The 19,473-nt window shown below is 48.3% G+C and overlaps 1 protein-coding gene and 1 long non-coding RNA gene across 8 annotated transcripts in view; one reads left to right on the top strand and one right to left on the bottom strand.

Moving 5' to 3' along the window:
- Positions 1-19,473, bottom strand: part of TNFRSF19 (TNF receptor superfamily member 19) — a 171,851-nt gene that overhangs the window by 97,190 nt on the left and 55,188 nt on the right. For 4 of the 7 annotated variants that reach the window (XR_014819000.1, XM_084981282.1, XM_005668283.4 and 1 more), the window contains exon 1: positions 1,116-1,607. The exons of the other annotated variants lie outside the window; for them this stretch is intronic. The gene's annotated coding sequence lies outside the window, so the exon portion shown is untranslated. Of the gene's footprint in view, positions 1-1,115; positions 1,608-19,473 lie in introns of those variants that run through there. 7 annotated transcript variants of the gene reach the window in all.
- Positions 9,346-18,472, top strand: LOC146398464 (uncharacterized). Its single transcript, XR_014819017.1, has 3 exons — positions 9,346-9,451; positions 13,379-15,652; positions 16,573-18,472. It is a non-coding gene; the product is annotated as an uncharacterized LOC146398464 (long non-coding RNA).

The raw sequence follows: 19,473 nt of genomic DNA, 5'->3' as shown, positions 1-19,473 counted from the left end.
TCCTGTTTCATGAGTTTTAGACTACAGAATAACTGGTCTCATCACTTATAATTTCTTTGTGGTTCAGCAAACATTTTACCCAGATAAACATAAGACTAGAACATTAAAAGGAACTAAAGTAAACAGGGACCTCTCACACTTCCACTGTACTTTCCTGCATCTCCGTGTGAAGACTATATTCTCTGTGTGTGTGTGTGTGTGTGTGTGTGTGTGTGTGTGTGTGTGTGTACTTGCGTGCAGGCATGCGATCACTGAATTGACAAAACAAGCTAAGTTTCAACTTCAGCACAGCAGTGTATCTTGGTTGTGCCATGTGGAGCATAAACTAAAGTGAAAATGTGCCCCCCACACTACGTGTAACATTGTAACTGTCGATTCCTCAGATTGTTTGGGTAAACAGTTGGTGAATTTGAACTTACAACAGCTGTCACTGTGCATTTAAAGTACATGAGAATCTAGGAACATTAACCTCGTGACTGTTCCTGAACATAAGGCTGCGTGCGGCTAGTGCCAAAGTTTCCAGAAAATCACCAGAGGATTTTTAAACTAAACTGAGCATAGCTTTCCCCTCCCGGCTTGAAAATGCTTCCGTTTTACCCAGAAAAGCCTTTGAGCACTCGAATACCTCTCCTTACACACTGCATCGGGAAATGCATTTGATAGGCTGACATCTTGGAGGTGAGGGAATAAATAAACCCAAGAAACGGCATTGCCAGAGATGCCTTCTACCCTCTGTATGAGAAAACGAGGAAAACGTCGGTATCAAAGAGCGGCCGCTGCCTGTTTACTAAGTAAAGCAACCTGTACATACTGGGAGCAATTACAGCCTTCAGACGTGGGGCTTTGCAGCAGCGGGCGATTGCTAAACTTGGCACTCTCGTGCTGGGTCCTGTTGGAACAACTCATTTCCCAGTGAAATGTGCGCGAGAGACTGCAAACCCTTCCTACTAACCACTAAAACAGCATCGAGAGCCGCGTTTCCTCTGATCCATGCATGCAGCATAATGCAGCATTCAAGGTCAGAAATGCTCCCGCTCTCGGCACACAAACCGTCTTTTCTGAGAACCCGCAGGAAAAGTGAAGTGAAAGCCACAACAAAACATAAAACGCTGTACCTTCAACGTGCTGAACGCTTTCCAGGACTCGCCCTTTTCGGCAACCGGCTTTCTCCTTGGCAGCACTTCTGTGCCAAATGCTTCTACCTTCCCCCAAATATCTGTCAGCACATGCCCAGACGAAACTCCCAACCCAGGAAAAGAACATGAACCCTGCAGATCAAAGGCAGACGAGCAGGGACTGAAATGCCCGTAATCTGAGCGGTGATCAGTCGCAGGACCTCAAAGACCGGCCGGGCATGTGTGTGTGCACGGCCGCCGGCGACGCGGCTTCAGCAGGTAGTCGCCCTCCCGCCGCCCGGTCCTCGCAGTCTTTTGTTTGACCCGGATCGCGTCGTTTCCCCCCTTTTTCTGGCACCGAGGCGGGCCCAGCGGCTCCCCCAGCCCGGGCTGAGTGGCAGGCTGCGCCGCGCTCCGGTTCCCAGGCTGCGCCCTGATTGCGCGCTGGAAGCGGCGCCTGGTGCCAGCGGGCTGCGCTCGGTCCCTTTCATCTCGCGGAGCCGCGGATCCCATGACATCACCGGCGCGGGACGGGCGGGAGGGCCCAGCGCCTGCGGGGAGCAGCTCCGGGAGGCGGGGGCCCGGCCTCCCAGCCCGCCGGAGGCCTGCTGCTCCCGCGGCTCCTGGTATCTGCCGCCACTCGGGGAGCGTGGCGGGCGCTGCGAGCTGGTCCCGGGGGAAAAGACCCCATCCACCGCGGCTCCCAAGGCCTCTTCTTCCCCAAGACCCGGGGTCAGATCTGTGTTCCGAGAAGCCCCGGGCGCCCTGCCGGGGAGGAGGGGGAGGAGGAGGGGGACTTCCTCAAAGTGTGTTTCAGCTGAAATGGGACAAGTCCGCAAGGATTTGAACCACACTGTCTTTGCCTTGAAACCGGTCACTTATGAGACCTCGCCAGTGCAGCGGCGGTGCTTTAACTAAAGTAATTAACCAGCACATAACTAGGAATTACCCAGTGTCTGCTACGGCTCACCCTCTCCTTTGCGTCCTGGGGCGGAGGGACGTTTCGTCTTAGTCTTGGTCTTAGTGTGCGATTCAGAAAATCAAGTTTTAAGACCAAGGGTACTTAGATAGATGCGGTTCATTAACACCTGTTAGGCATTTAAATTCACAAAAGAGGAGTTCCTGTCAAGGCTCGGTGGTTAACAATCCGACTAGGAACCATGAGGTTGCGGGTTCGATCCCTGGCCTTGCTCAGTGGGTTAAGGATCTGGCGTTGTTGTGAGCTGTGGTGTAGGTTGCAGACGCGACTCAGATCCCACATTGCTGTGGCTCTGGCGTAGGCCGGTGGCTACAGCTCGGTTTAGACCCCCTAGCCTGGGAACCTCCATATGCCCGGGAAGCAGCCCTAGAAAAAGCAAAAAATGACAAAAAAAAAAAAAAAAAAAAAAAAAAAAAGGTCAGTTAAAACAGTTTTGCAAAACATAAAAGACAACAGAATTTAATGTATATAACGTATAGCTTCCCTTCCTAATTAGTTTCATCTAACTTTTCCTGATGTGATATTTGAAAATGTAGTTTCTGGTGTGTTTATTTCCAGATTCTCCAACAAATTTTCATAGCAAAATTTGTGGTTTGAGCAATTAATGAGTTCAGTATAACATGTAAATAGTCATTCTCCCCAGCTTTTTTTTTTTTTTTTTTTTTTAATAATTTTCTCCCCCACACATGGTTTCTCAAAGAGGCTCAGGGCTCAGGTACGATGTCATGCAGCTACGATTCCCCGCGACTTCGCAGAAGCAGACCAGGAACACCCCTGGGGTGCCACAACGCCACAACACATCTCCGTTGAAGACAAAGAAAATATTAAAAAGGACAAGATAACGGAGTTCCTGTCTTGGCTCAGTGGTTAAAGAATCCGACTAGGAACCATGAGGTTTCGGGTTCGATCCCTGCCCTTGCTCAATGGGTTAAGGATCCGGTGTTGCCGTGAGCTATGGTGTAGGTCGCAGAGGCGGCTCGGATCCCAAGTTGCTGTGGCTACAGCTCCGATTAGGCCAGCGGCTACAGCTCCGATTAGACCACTGGCCGGCGGCTACAGCTCCGATTAGACCACTGGCCTGGGAACCTCCATATGCTGCAGGAGCGGCCCAAGAAAACGGCAAAAAGACAAAAAAAAAAAAAAAAAAAAGCAAAAAAAAAGGACAGATAACGACGAACAACAAGGCCCTACTGTACAGCACAGGGAAGTCTATTCAATATCAGGCTAAACCAAAATGGAAAAGAATACAAAAACAAATGTGTACACATGTATAACTGAATTCATTTCTGTACAGCAGAAATGAATACAACATCGTCAAACAACTGTACTTTAAATAAATAAACGGACAAAATATTTCCCAGGGGGCACGCGCCCACCTCTGAGTTCACGTAACCCAGCCCCAGTGTGAAATCCACATTCCATCACAGTTCCCCCCAAGTAAGGCTTCTCGGTCCACGGACATGGTCAATGGTAACAGCAAGATGCCCGTGAGGCTCTGTGAACAAGCAACGTCTCGACAGAGTCTGACACCATCAGAAATAGGTGAGGGACTGAGGGGGGATTCTTGTCCCACTGGAGGCTGGCGGGAGGCATCCGAAAGCAGGGACTTCAATGAACCCCGGTCCAGTGATGCTCTGCGTACACATATCTCACCAAGGACCAACTGCAGTGCAAAATACGTGTAGGGACGCGAGAACTTTCCAGGGTAGGAGGTTGTCCAAGTGGCTGAAAATTATTCGGGTTGGTTCTCTCGTGGCCACGAACCCCCACGGGCCCATCTGTTAGGCCTAGAACGAGGAGGACCGACCCCCGCCTGGCTCATGAGGGCTGAACCCCAGCCTCCAGAGCCCCCCCGCATCCTGGGGCGTGGCTGCTCCACGGTCCCTTCCGCCCGGCTCCCCGAAGGGGAGTGACTGCAGGGCTTTCCTCTTTGCCTCCGAGGAGCTCAGACCAGAGAAGTTAAATCTGAGGCTGTCACCGCACACCACCCACGTATCTGTATTAATGACACCGCGGAGACAGAATATGTTACTGCTGATTCCTAGTGTCCTGTCGCGCGTCTCTGCCAAGAGGTGGCTGAGAGGTGGGGCCGGGCGGCCACTTTTGCATGGGGACCAGCGTACACACGATTATCACAAGAAAACGGTGCGAGATGCCTGTGATGAGTTGAATCGCATCCCCCCAGATTCATTACGTTTCAATCCTAAAGCGCAGGACCTGAGGATGCAGCCCTATTTAAAGACCGGTTCTCTACCGAGGCAAAGGTCCACATGAGGCCACCAAGAGTTTTAATCCCATGCCACTGAGTTATGAAATTTTAATCTTAATCCAGTGTCCTTATGAAAAGGGGGGATGTGGATGCAGACACACACACACACACACACGCACACACACACACGCATGCACGTGTGCGGGGGAAAGACAGCGTGAAGAGACACTGCTAGGAGACACCACCCAAAAGTGAAAGAGAGAGGCAGGGCCGGACCCCTCACAGCCCTCAGCAGGGACCAACCCTGCCGACCCCCGGATCTCAGACCCTCCAGAACCAGGAGACCCCCGACCTCCGGCGTTCGAGCCCCCCATCTGTAAGGCTGCCTGAGGGCAGCCCAAAGACACCAGTTCAGAGCCCCCCCACCTCTCCTCAGCGCCCTCCCGTCCATTCCTAGGACTCCCCCCTGCTCCTGGGGACCCCCTACTGGCTGGATGGTCCTCCCTGGTGGACAGAAGCTTCCTTCCTTCTCCTCGGGCGCCAGCTCAGGGTTCTGTGCAGTGAAGCAGGGTGCTACTGAAGGAAATTACAGAGACCGATGGCGGGACTCGGGACGCTCGTGGGGTTCGGGGTTCGTTTCCGCTGAGCCGCAGCAGGAACTGCCCTTCTTTCATTTCTTCAATCAGAGTTTTGTAGTTTTCCTCATATAAATCGTATATTTTTGCAACTTCATATCTAAGTATTTTAGGTTTTGGAGAGGTTGTTAATATAAATGATATTCGGTTTATTATTTCAGGTTTCAGTTTTTCAGTGACCTTACACAGGAAAGCAGTTGACCTTGTGTGACCTTGTGTATCACATCCTGCAACCGTGCTATTATCACTTATTCCTTCCAGGAGGTTTTGGTTTGGGTTTTGGTTTGGGGTTCTGCTGGGCCCATGGCAGGCAGAAGTTCCCCAGCCAGGCATCAAACCTGCAGCAGCCTGCGCCACCACAGTGCAACACCAGATCCTCAACCGCCTGTACCACAAGGGAACACCTTATCTTTGTTTCTTGATGTGTTTTTATGTGTTTTGTTTTTAGGTTTCTTTCAAGATACTCTCTCTGTCTTTTGTTTTCTGCAGTTTAAATACAATATGCCTTGTAGGGTTTTTTGGGTATTTATCCTGGTTGGTAGTTTCTTTTTTTCCCCTTTCTTTCTCTCTCTCTCTCTCTCTTTTTTTTTTTTTTTTTTTTTTTTTTGTCTTTTTAGGGCCGCACCTGTGGCATGTGGAGGTTCCCAGGCTAGGGGTGTAACCGGAGTTGTAGCCTCCAGCCTACACCACAGCCACAGCAACACCAGATCCGAGCCACCTCTGCGACCTACACCACAGCTCAGGGCAATGCCACATCCTTAACCCACCGAGCAAGGCCAAAGATCGAACCCACAACCTCATGGTTCCTAGTCAGATTTGCTTCTGCTGCACCAGGACAGGAACTCCAGGTTAGTAGTTTCTGAGTTTTCTGGATCTGTTTGGTGTTTGTCATTAATTTTGGAAAACTCTCTGCCTTTATTAAATATTTCTTCTGTTCTTTTCTTTCTTCTGCTACTGACTTTCCATTACTAATATACGAACTCCTGTATATTTTTTTTTCTGTTTGCAATGTAATTTGGAGATTTCTGATATTTCTTCAAGTTCGCTGGTTCTTTCCTTCTCTGTGTCCAGTGTACTGAGGAGCCTCTTAACGGCATGCTCTGTTTCTGCTAGTGTTTCCATCTCTAGCATTTCCTTTGTATTCTTTTTCTAGAGTTTGCATCTCTTAACTTACAAACTGTTCTTGCATAGTCTACTTTTTCCATCAGAGCCCTTAATGTAATAATCATAGTTGCTTAATTAATTAATTTATTTTTGCTTTTGAGGGCTGCATTGCAGCATATGGAAGTTCCCAGGCTAGGAGTCGAATCACAGCTGCAGGCCTATGCCACAGCCACAGCACCACCAGATCCGACCTGCGTCTGTGACCTACACCACAGCTCACAGCAATGCTGGATCCTTAACCCACTGAGCGGGACCAGGGATCGAACCCACATCCTCATGGATGCTAGTTGGGTTCGTTCCCACTGAGCCATGACAGGCACTCTGATCATAGTTATTTTCAATTTCCTATGTGATAATTCTAAAATCTGTATCATATCTGAGTCTGGTTGTAAAGTTTGCTTTGTCTCTTCAGACTGTGTTTTGTCTTGCTTTTTAACAGGACTTCCGATCTTTTGTTGAAAGCTGGACATGATGTTTGAGGTAATGCGACTGTTGAGGGCATGGTGAGAATGCACAGAAAGAGGCAGGAAGGAAGGTCTTCAGAATAACACTAGGGAGAGAGGTGGAGGCGAGATGTTTGGCTTCACGAGGAAGGACGAGGTTAGATAAAGACAAGCCTTCCCTTCCAAGTCTGCTTTAAGAAATGGTGACCTAGGAGTTCCCGTCGTGGCGCAGTGGTTCACAAATCCGATTAGGAACCATGAGGTTGCGGGTTTGATCCCTGGCCTTGCTCAGTGGGTTAACGATCCGGCGTTGCCATGAGTTGTGGTGTAGGTTGCAGACGCAGCTCGGATCCCGCGTTGCTGTGGCTCTGGCGTAGGCTGGCAGCTACAGCTCCGATTGGACCCCTAGCCTGGTAACCTCCATATGCTGCAGGAGCAGCCCAGGAAATGGCAAAAAGACAAAAAAAAGCAAAAAAAAGCAAAGAGAAAGAAATGCTGATATAACGTCATAATGTTTAGTGATGCAAAATCATTTATGAAACTGAAAAGCACCAAGCATGTTGTGGGGGCATAAAACCCACAGAATACTTATAAATGCTGAGGAAAATCAGGAAAATGTGACAGTGATTTTTAAAAAGAAACATAAGAGAGGAGCCCTGCAAAATAAAACGGACTCACAAAGTCGGGTGGTAGAGTAAAGGGATAATCACGCATTTTTGCGCAAGGAGAAAAAGCTGAGAAGACTGTTTAAGGAATACGGTTTATAACACAGTTTTTAAACCAAATTTCTAAAGCCATCTTCATGTTTTCTCTTTTATTACGTTCAGCAGAAAATAAAAGCACGTTTCACTGTGTGAGAGATGCTACTCAGCAGAGCATACCAAGTCGATTATGATTTTACATTTGAAAAACTTCTTAAGAGATAGGTTTTTATTTACTTCTAGAAGAATTGCAAAAACAGGAGAGAGTTCCCGTACATCCTATACTCAGATTCTTCACTTAGGAACGTCTTGCATAATAGCCAAGAACAACTATCAAAATTAAAATGTCCCTCTCGATCCAATGCTATCAGGTAAATTACAGAATTGATTCAGAAAGCTGCCTCTGCAGTGCACGGTGCTAAGGGTTCTGACAAACACATAGTCACACATCCACCACCTAAATTCTATACGAAACAGTTTTATTGCCCCCAAAATATCCCTGCGCTGTCTCTTTACAGTCAACCTCTCCTGAACGCTCCAAGCCCTGGAAATGCCTCATCTTCTCTCTGGGTTTGGGGGTCTTTTTATTGTCTTTGCATAGTATCAAAAAATGGAATTACAGGGAGTGCCCGTCGTGGCGCAGAGGTTAACGAATCCGGCTAGGAACCATGAGGTCGCGGGTTCGGTCCCTGGCCTCGCTCAGTGGGTTAACGATCCGGCGTTGCCGTGAGCTGTGGTGTAGGTTGCAGACGCGGCTCGGATCCCGCGTTGCTGGGGCTCTGGCGTAGGCTGGTGGCTACGGCTCCAATTAGACCCCTAGCCTGGGAACCTCCATATGCCACAGGAGTGGCCCTAGAAAAGGCAAAAAGACAAAAAAAAAAAGAAAAGTAATTACAAAACACGATGCCTTTTGAGTCTGGTGTGTTTCACTTAGCACACTGCATGTAAGGCTTATCTACGTAGTTATGTGGCTCAGTGGGTGCTCCCTTTTATGGCCGAGTAGTCTTCCCCTGAATGGATGCACCGCTGTCTATTTATCCTTCCCCAAGCTGAAGGAGAGCTAGGTCGTTTCAAATTTGGGCAATTCTGAATGAAGCAGCTAAATATATACAAGTATGGTACACACTTTTTTTTTTTTTTTTTTTTTTTTTTTTACCATACTTGCAACCTGCGGAAGTTCCTGGGCCAGGAATTGAGCCTATGCCACAGCAGCAACCCGGTGACAATGCAGGATCCTTAACCGGGTGACACTCAAGAGAACACCCAGTGTATACTCACTGGAACAAAACTTTTCTTTTCTCTCAGGCAGATGTCTAGGTGTGGGATTTCTGAGTCATACGATAGACATGGTTAGTTTTACAAGACATTTCCAGGTTGTTTTTTTAAAGTGGCTGTGCTGTTTTGCACCCCTCCCAGTGGCATATGAAAGCCCTGGTGTTCAACACTCTCACTGGCTGTTGGTATCGCCATTTAATTCATTCATTCACTTATTATTCTTATTATTTTGCTTTTTAGGGCCGCACCTGAGTCATATGGAGGTTCCCAGGCTAGGGGGCAAATGGGAGCTTTTGCCAGCTTATACCACAGCCACAGCTATGCCTGAGCCGAGCCGCGTCTGCAACCTACACCACAGCTCACGGTGACGCCGGATCCTTAAACCACTGAGCGAGGTCAGGGATCGAACCTGCTTCCTCATGGATCCTAGTCAGATTCATTAATGGCTGAGCCATGATGGGAACTCCAGAACTGCCGCTTTAACATTAGCTGTTCTAAGGGGCTAGTGCTACCTCAGTGTGGTTTTACCCTCCCTTCCCGAATCACTGATGATGCTGAGCATCTTTTCATTGACTCACCTGCCACCTGTGCACCTTTTTGGGGTGAAGTATCTGTTCATTCCTTTTGCTCATTTTTAAACTGATGCTTTGTTTTCTGGTAAGTTTTCCGAGCTCTTTGTCAGAAATCTGATTTGGCTTGTGTCAGGCTGTGTTAGCGTCCAGTATTTCTACATGAAATTCAGAGTGCGAATAAGTCACTTTAAATTTAGGGTTCCTTCTCTCCAAAATTTGTGATAATGAGAGCAGCTCGGTTTTTCTCAACAGGCTCTTGTCTGCATTAGGATAGTCCTGGCACATGGTGAATACGAAACACATCTTCAACCCAGTGATTTAAAGTATTGCTAGAACAAGCCACTTCTGACTGTAACAGGTGAGAAAAAATTCTCTTTGGCAGAGAAAGGCACCCTGTACTCTGCTTTTCCTAAGCATTTCTCATGTTAGAGTCAAAGGATATTTTGCATTTTAGCAAAAGCAACATGTTTTATGGCATTCGAAAGTGGATAAATCTGTTTTTTGAAAATTGGCCCTGTGGTATTTTAGCACTACACCATCAAAAGTCTAAACTGTAGGACTTCTATTGGGGCTCAGCGGTCACAAACCCAACTAGGATCCATGAGGACTCGAGTTCAATCCCTGACCTCACTCAGTGGGTTAAGGATCTGGCATTGCCGTGAGCTGTGGTGTAGGTTGCAGATGCGGCTTGGATCTGGCCCTGCTGTGGTTGTGGTGTAGGTGGCAGCCGTAGCTCCGATTCCACCCCTGGCCTGGGAACTTCCGTAAGCCTCGGGTGCAGCCCTGAAGAGACACACGCACACACCTGAAAAGTCTAAAGCATATTGTGACAATTTTCATGGGGTCCTTCAGTCATGTTCATGTCAGAATTCAAGGTCAAGGACTCACCCTTCTGAAGATGCAGGTGTAACATCATAAACGAGATGCTCTCAAAAAAGGGAAATGACGTGTATCGTGTATAAACATCAGTGACCGAAAGGGACTTTCATGTCCAGGGACGGCTGGACAGGGAGTGAGCCCTCCACCATCAGGGGGCCAGAGCGCCCCCAGCAGAGAAGGATTTGGTCCTTCCCCAGCTAAGGGTGGGCTGGAGGGCGGGAGTCCCCATGGAGGGACAGAGGGATGATGGGAACACAAGAGACGTGGTGTGTGTGTGTGTCAGGGGTTGGGGGGCAGCACTTTGTGAGTCTGCTGTCTTGGTGTGGAGCCAGCTTCCTAGGGGGAGGGCACCAAACTTGAGATGCTAAGAAGGCACCGGACTTCATGAGCTAAGCCTCCGGGGATGGTCTGGGAAGGCTGCAGTGGACACCATGAACAGCAAAGACCTCGACCAGTGAGAGACGGAGGAGGTCCAACTGGTGAGAGGTCAGAAGAGTGGTCAGAAGTGAGGGAGCCCTGGGGCGCTGCCGGGAGAGCCTGGGATCAGAGGCAGCAAAGGGTCCAGCCCACCCTCCAAGGCCTCGATGACCTGACAGCTCGTGTGGGGTCTCCCGGAGGCTGGGGACTCAGTGACGCTCAGGGTGCACGTGCCTTCTGCAGAGCTGATGGCCATGTTTGCCTCTGGTCAACCATCCTCCTTCCGCCTGGTCCTCCGCCAGATGCACAATCAACTCCTCCAGCTCCTCGGCCAGGACACCCGGGGTCCGTAGAGCTATGTCGCCTCCCAAGGCCACAGGCCTAGAATCCACCTCAGGAGCACAGGACTCTGAAGCTGTGCTCTTTCGCAAGTCACGCTCTTGCACTATTTTTTCTGTGAATCAAATGTCTTTCTGAAACACTGTTTTAGGGCAGCCTGCCAGTCTGAGTGTTAACAGCCTCTGTAAATTAACCTGGGCTGCTTGGGTTATAGAAATCCCCCACAGGACGCCTAGGGGTCTGTTTTTAAAAAATGCGAAATTTCAAGGATGGATTTTTTTTTTTTTTTCCGAATGACAAGAACAGCATACGTTTGTAACAGAAAATTGGATGACTGCAGAAAGACAGTCAAAACCAGCAAGCGTAACACCCAGAATTCTAGCTGAATTCTCTTTGTGAAAATTAAATGGATTTAAATCATTACAGCAAGAAGCAAATGCCTAGCCTGCTCCCAGACGGAACCCCTGTCAAAAGCTCTTGAACGTGCTTCTAGACAGATGTCCTCCTGATTCGAGGACACCAAGTTCAGTTGCTGCCTCTGCTGTGACCATCTTTTCATGCCTGGCAAATCCTCAGCAGAGACGGCGGCCAGCACTCTGGCTTCTTCCTCTCCTATTTATTTAACCTTCTGGTCCGTATCTTAAGTGCTACTTCAGTGTGATATTTAATACAGGAAATGCGTTGCCGCTGCTTTATCTCATAATCACATCTACGTGCAAAGCTTTCTGAAACGAATGTCTCTGACAATCACTCCTTTTATGGGGAATGCCTCTGCCTCTGGAGGAGAGATTGCAAAACAAGACATTGTCCTCAAAAGAGGCTCCTAAGAGAAAGCTCTCTTGTGTTGGAATTTGAGGAGAAATCGCACCATTTCCTCTCCCAAGGTCTAGCATGAAAAGAGAAACGTGACGCAGAGATCAGAACATCAGTGCAGGAAGCTGTAAGAAAGATTCAAAGGACATTGAAGAGTGTACCGGGCAAAGGACGCCTCCCTTCCTCTCCTTCTGACCCCTTGACACAGGCCGGCTCTGCCGCCTGGGATGGAGACCTGCCAAATGTGCGTCTGTGCAGGTGCACACGCTGTCTGCACACCCTCCGCATCGCACACCCCCAGCACACGCTGTATGCACACCCTCCGCATCGCACACCCATGCTACACACACACACACACCACACCCCCCCACACACTGCACACACGCCCACCATACCACGTGCACACACCATGCACACATGCTGTGCACACACATCACACTGTGCACACACACTTTGTTTTTAACAAAAAGGTGGCTATACTGTAATCTGCTCTATTGTTTTATTTATTTATTTATTTTTTGTCTTTTTGCTATTTCTTTGGGCCGCTCCTGCGGCATATGGCGGTTCCCAGGCTAGGAGTTGAATCGGAGCTGTAGCCACTGGCCTACGCCAGAGCCACAGCAACGCGGGATCCGAGCCACATCTGCAACCTACACCACAGCTCGCGGCAACGCTGGATCCTTAACCCACTGAGCAAGGCCAGGGATCAAACCTGCAACCTCATGGTTCCTAGTCATTCGTTAACCACTGCATCACGACGGGAACTCCCTCTATTGTTTTAAACTTACTTTTGTCCACCAAACACATCAGAATGTCAGCACAAAACTTCCTTATTGGTAGATATTAAGTTATTCCCAGTTATTTGGCTATTGTAAATGGTACCGTGGTGGCATCTTTGCCAGCACATGCTAATATCGCTTTAGGAAAGACTCCAAGGACATTGCTAGGTCAAATGAGAGGCATTCAAAGCTTTGTGGTAACACTGCATTAGTCTCCAAAAAGCGAATCAATTAGTATTATGGTTAGCAGTATATGAAAATGGCCTCTTTACTCCAAATTTCACCTCTGTGTCACAACGAAACTTATCAGCATTTTCCCTTTTTGGTCGACAGTGGAAAGTATTATCTCACTGTTTTGCATTCTGTATTAATTACAAGATAGGCAATTTGCCACATATCTGTTGGCCATTTTATATTGTCCTGTTATTTAATGCCATTGATTTGAAACAATTCCTTTGGCATTATAAATAATACTTCATCTGTTATGTTACAAATATTGTCTCCAAATCTGCTTCTGCATTTTAAACGTTCTCACGTTTGTACAGGCATTGAACACAATAATCCAGTTGTTCTGAGTCAAGACACTAGAATTTGCCTACAGACTCTTCTGAGGTGTTTTCCTTTATTCTATTTTGTTTTGTTGGATTGCATTTTGCCTCATTTCATTTTACATGCCGTCCTTCCATCCTCATTTCTAACCTCATTTTCTAGTCCCTTCCTCCAGCATCTACCATTGTGCATCAGCACACAATGACGCAAGTTTATGCTTCATCTTGCCCCTGATTTCTGGATATTGCATTATGATTTGGGAAGCCTGACTTCTCTGAAAGTGCCTCCTTGTTTTTAACAGCAATATCAGGCCATCAAGTCCCTTTCAGAGTACTTAGCCTGCATGCTAAAGGGCTTTCAGCATTTGTGTGTGTGATGTGATTCATGGTAAGAAAAGTCTGTTTGGTCTGTAGTACTGACTCTCTGAAGGACTCTGCAGCACTCGCTGTCTCCACCATTGCTCCCACCACACGGTGTTATAACTGGTCTCTATCCTCTTTGCCCATCAGACCCTGAGCCCTTGGGAGGTGGGAACCACGTGGCACTCCTCTTCGCCTACCTTGAGACCAGCTTGATTCAGTGCTGAGAACCAAACAGGCTGTCAACGGAGGGTGAGTTTGCGGGGTGCAAGGTACCATTCTTACGATGCAGCTCGCCAGCCACACGGCTCGCCCACCTTGTCACTAGTAAATGTTTTAGGTTTGACACAAGAGACTGGAGTCCCCACTTCCAATACTCATTTCGTAAGACTGTTCTGGGCCCTGGTGAGAATGGTCCAGTGGTTCTTGGCTGCTCAAGGTACTCCTGTGTCAGACTTAGGTGAGTCACGCACGAAGCTTGGGTTACTTGGGGAAGGTGGGCTGAGCGGGGTTGCTCCTTCCTGGGTGAGGGAGAAACCATCCCGCCTCAGCTCAAGCCTCTCACTGTGAGAAAGATGCACGGCCTGGCCCACAGGAACGCCTGCTCCAACGTCATTTCCCACTAGGATAAGAACTGTACTGTGAATGAACCTAATTTGCAAACCTAAATGCATCTATTCCTTTTTTTTTTTTTCCTCCCTTTTTGGGGCCGTATATGTGGCATTCGGAAGTCCCCAGGCTAGGGGTCAAAGTGGAGCTGCAGCTGCTGGCTGACAACCAGCCACAGCAGTGCCAGATCTGAGCCACATCTGTGACCTATACCACAGCTCACGGCAATGCCAGATCCTTTAATCCACTGAACACGGTGTGGGATCAAACCTGCATCCTCACGCATACTAGTTGGGTTTGCTTCTGCTAAGCCACAACGGGAACTCCCAAATACGTCTATTCTAAGCAATAATAAAAGCACGAGAATTTGAAAATCCGGCAAAGGACAATTTCCTAAAATTTGCTAATTTTAGCTTTAAGGAAAACAAAATGAAGACTGCCACATGGTCAGAGGGCACTGTATATATGAGAAGAAGATGGCATTGCCATAGACTGCGAATCAGGCCCTGTGGTTGTGGAGACCTGGTTTTTTTTTTTCTGCTCAGTCATCAGGCTGGTGCATTTTGGAGAAACAACCCAGCCTCTCTGATGAGACTGGTTACCTCAGCTTGCTTCGGGTTCTGGAAACCCTCTGACTCTGAGCCGTGGACACCTTGATTAGATGCTGCCTATGGTGCACATTCAGCAGTGGTGCCCCTTCAAAGGCTTTCCTCTTAGTGTGTCTACATGAGTTCACCTCCTGAATCCTATTTTGCCAAAAAAAGTAGGTGCCGTGTCCCTGATGGGACCTCTAAGAACACGAGAGAATCTGGGCCACGGGTAGAAGAAGGCGGGTGAGAAGGAATTAAACGGTGGATGATAGAGGCGGGAAAGACAGCGACCTGCAAACAAGGGAAGTTATTCATGGTTGCTTTCGGCTTTGGGCCCAGGGTCTAATGTTTCACATCTTACAAAAATCCTCCACTCTTCTCTGTAGGAAATATTTCCTGATATTCTGCGTACTTTGTTCTTTCTTCAGTTCTACCTTTTCTGTTTCACATTATGTCACCTCCAGGAAAGCAAAATCAGGACTCGCCTCCTCTGGTGTTGACACCTTTTAAACAAGTGCAGAACGCTTATCGACCGCCCGGGCCGGCAGCCCCGCTCCACGGTTACCGGCCACGCTAGGCGCGGCCGGGGCTTTTGATCTTCATGCACGCGCCTCTCCTTTGATCATTTTGGGGCCTTTTTGCTCTGGACCCTCTCAACTCTATCGCCTTTCTTCTGTTAGCAAATGCCCTCCGCGCAGCCCAACGGCAGCCTTTGGAGAATCGGATTGCAGGGAAAATATTTCTCTGCTGTTCCATGATGTAAATCCCTGGGGCCTTTGACCCGACTCAAGACTTTCCTTTCGGCTATAACCGAGGCTATTTCGAGCTCACAGTTAAATAAGCGGGCCTTTCAAGTTTCTACCAATAATAAAGTGCGGGATGGTTTATGTGGGGGTAACAGCAAGGACCCTTTACTGTCATCTTGTGCTGATGGACGGTCTCCCTCTTCTTCTCATTTGCTTTACTGGAGCCGGTCAAGCCTTTCAACGGAAACAGATAAGCTTTAAAACATGAACACCACGGGGAGGCCTGTGTGCTCACTAAGACACAATTACACTAACTACGTGTCATTTCCCAGAATAAGTTTTTAACTCTCCAGCCGAGAGTTGGAAGATGAATCACAGAGCAAAGCGGCTGGGAGGAAGTTGCAACAAGAAGATGAAGAAGACCAAGGGCAAATGCTGGGGAGTTCGCGCCGTGGTGCAGCGGAAATGAACCTGCCTAGGTACCATGGGGTTGCCGGTTCGATCCCTGGCCTCGCTCAATGGGTGAAAGATCTGGCGTTGCCATGAGCTGTGGTATAGGTCGCAGAGACAGCTCGGATCCCGAGTTGTGGTGTAGGCCGGCAGCAACAGCTCTGATTAGACCCCTAGGCTGGAAACCTCCAGATGCCGAGGGTGTGGCCCTAAAAAGACAAAAGACAAAAAAAAAAAAAAAAAAAAGGTGAATGTTGGATTGTCTAAGTAATGATTTGGCTCCAGGCCAGACCTGGGCTGAGGGCTCCTTTTGGAGCTGGATCAGTGTTTGCAGGAGTGGGTGCTAATTCTCAGCATCTCACATGCAGTATGGCACAGCAGAGGCCCAGTAAATAGTGGTCCAATAAAGGACTAATTTCTGTTTCCCGAATCTGATCCCCGACTGACTCTCCGGGTGGGTGGGCTGCTTTTCTAAGCTACGCCTGCTGTTGGAACATGTCGTCTCTCTTCTGCCCCCACCGCCCCATCCATTCTTTAGGCTTCTTCTCCACAGCTCTTTTTTACCGATGTTTTGCAATTTCACGTGAAGACCCCGGTAGCCTGTCTGGTCCCATTTTCCCTCATGCCTCCCCCCCAGCCAAAAAAGACAGATGGGGTGTGACTCAGGAGGTGCTGCCCAACCGAAGGTGAATGAAGAGAAGCGTATGCAGATACCTTATCTCCTTCGAGACTAAAGCTCCTGTTCCCTGAAGTTCCGATCTTTGTCTCGGGAGCCGCAGCACAGCCCTGCGGCTTAACTGCCGAGGCGGAGGCAAGGGCCTCAGGAATGTCCAATCGGGCTGTGTCGGGTTACATCCAGCCCCGCCGGTACCTTCAGAAGTACAACTAGAAACCTTCTGTGAGAGGCCAGAGAATCCCGCATTCCACTAACCTCTTATCTGTCTTCCAGAGCAGACGCCGCTACGCAAGGCAGTGGCTGAAGTCTGTGGGCGAGACAGACCTTCTCCAAGGCTCACCCCCACTGGAAGCCACGGACGGACAGACTGCGAACCGCTGTGTCCATAATGGGAGTTAAAAAAAAAAAAAAACAAAACTTCATAAATACTTTTTAACTGACCGAACTTCTGGTCACCTTGGAAGTCAAGATGAAAAAAGTCTTCTCTTAAGCATTTTATATGTTAAGAAAGATTCTTACACTTTAAGAACAGTTCCTACTGGGAAATGTTCCTTCCGGTACAGCGTCCAGCTTTATGACTTTCCGGAATAAAGTCAAGTCTTTTTTACATGACGTCTGTTTTCCCGGGAGAGAAAGGGAGCTCTCTCACTTCAAAGCTTCCCCGAAGTATAGTATTAACCTCTGTGTCCTCTTTCTGGGGCACAGGCAGCAGCTTGGATTGTGAATCTGGCTGGTCGTGAAGCCCCTTGAGTTCACCGTTCCTGCACTCCGGCAAAGGCCGATCCTTAACACACTGAGCAAGGCCAGGGATTGATCCCGCATCTTCATGGATTCTAGTCAGATTGGTTTCTGCTGCACTGCAAGGGGAACTCCAGAAAGTGCACTTTAAATCTTAAAGGAGAAGCTGCCACACACCCACCAGAATGGCAAAAGCTGAAGAAGGCAGATAGGAGCAGGTGTTTGCCGGGATTGGAGCAGCTGGAGCTCAGACACGGCTGGTGCTGGTGTGGACAGTGTGACCACTTCAGAAAACTGCTAAATCCAAGTATATCCCTAACCTCAGATTCAGACACTCCCATTCCAGGAGTTCCCTGGTGGCGCAGTGGGTTAAGGATCCGGTGTTGTCACTGCTGTGGCGCAGGTTTGATCCCTGGCCTGGGAACTTCCACATGCCACAGGCACGGCCAAAAAAAAAAGTGAAAAATAAATTAAAAGAAATTTCAATTCCAGAATCTACACAAGAGAAACGAAAGCACATGCTCACAAACAAGTATCTTGCAGACATGCAGAGATGCCTAAGGCGTCATGGTCAAAACGAGGGGGAAACATCAAACGCCCACCACAGAGGTTAGATAAATAATCGCGGTCCGTTCACGCAAGGGAATCCTATACAACATTTTTTTAAAAAGTGTTCTCCTTTCTCCAAAGAAGACATGCAGATGGCCAAGAAACACATGAAAAGATGTTCAACATCACTCAGTATTAGAGAAATGCACATCAAAACCACGATGAGGTACCACCTCACACCAGCCATAATGGCCATCATCCAAAAGTCTACCAACAATAGGTGCTGGAGACGGTGTGGAGAAAAAGGAACCCTATTACTCTGTTGGTGGGATTATAAATTGGTGCAACCACTGTGGAAAGCAGTATGGAGGTTGCTCAGAAAACTAAACATAGAACTACCATTGGATCCAGCAAGCCCACTCCTGGGCATCTATCCAGAGAAAACCACGACTCGCAAAGACACATGTTCTCCAGTGTTCAGTGCAGCACTATTTCCAATAGCCAAGACATGGAAACCACCTCAATGTCCATCAGCAGAGGAGTGGATCCAGAAGATGTGGTCCATATACACAATGGAATATGACTCAGCCATTAAAAAGAACGAAATACCAGCATTTTTGGCAAGGGATGGACCTAGAAACAATCATGCTAAGTGAGGTCAGCCGTACAATGAGACACCAACATCCAATGCTTTCACTGACATGTGGCATCTGAAAAAAGGACAGACGGAACTTTGTTGCAGAACAGATGCTGACTCACAGACATTGAAAAACTTATGGTCTCTGGAGGAGACAGTTTGGGGGGAGGGGGGATGTGCTTGGGCTGTGGGATGGAAATCCTGTGAAATCAGATTGTGATGATCATTTAAAAAAAAAAAGAAAAAAAATGATGTACTGTTTTGTGCAACAACATGGATAAATGCCAGTGAGGTTAAGCTGAGTTAAAGCGCAGATATGGTTTGAACCCGCTCATGTGAACATCAGAACAGGCGCGTGTGAGTGATGGCTGGAGTCGGGATCACGACCGTCGGGGCAGGAGATAGAAGCCCCGAGGCGCACAGGCAGCCTTTCCGGGGGCAGGAGAGGTGGAAACTCGAGGCCCACAGGCAGCCTTTCCGGGGCTGAGCGTGGCCTGGGTGCTAATTCAGCTGGTGATCCCGCGCGTGCACATGTACACACAGCCATCCAGCTGTGCGCTTGAAACCACCGTGCTTTATTTATTCACTTTTGCCCTCAGCTTGTGCAAGTTCCGCAGCCAGGGATCACACCTGTGCCAAGCAGAGACCCGAGCCTGCAGTGATAACACTGGATCCTTAGCCCGCTGAGCCTCCAGGGTGGCTTTTACATCTAAAGTTTGTCCGTTGCGCCCTGGTGCTGAGTATTTAGGTTGTTTCCAGCTACTCGCTGTTGCGAAACGCAGCGATGGGCGTTTCCCACACGTCTTCATCTCTGGCTCTAAGTGCACACACGAGAGCTTCACAAGGGGACCTACAGGCAGAACTGAGGGATTACTAGCTGTTGCCGACTTGCATTCCAAGTGGCTGTTCAGGTTCCCCGGGCTTCACAACCACAAACAAGGCTTGGTTTCCAGCTTTGGCCAGCTAATGAGGACGCAATTGTATCTGCTTCGTTTCCCTGATTACAGCTGAGGGTGCATATCTTTTCAACCTTATTAGCCTTTGCTATTTCTTCTGTGAACCACTCATTCAAATACTTTGCCCATTTCTGCCATGGTTTGTCTTTTACTTATTGACGTGCTGAATATGACAAGTAAATTTTGCTGCTAATTTGTGGCTGGTTATATGTGTAGCAATTACCTTTTACCTTTGCCTCAGTTATTTTTTTATACTGAAGTTAAAGAATGTTAAAAAAATTAATACATCTTTTT

This window comes from Sus scrofa, chromosome 11 (genome assembly GCF_054392235.1).
Source record: "Sus scrofa isolate SSC_HxYL_T2T_F1_AM1 chromosome 11, Sscrofa_HxYL_maternal_Yorkshire_Landrace_v2.0, whole genome shotgun sequence".
Lineage (NCBI taxonomy): Eukaryota > Metazoa > Chordata > Mammalia > Artiodactyla > Suidae > Sus > Sus scrofa.
The sequence above is the reverse complement of the archived record's forward strand: the minus strand, read 5'-3'. Positions and strand labels throughout refer to the sequence as shown.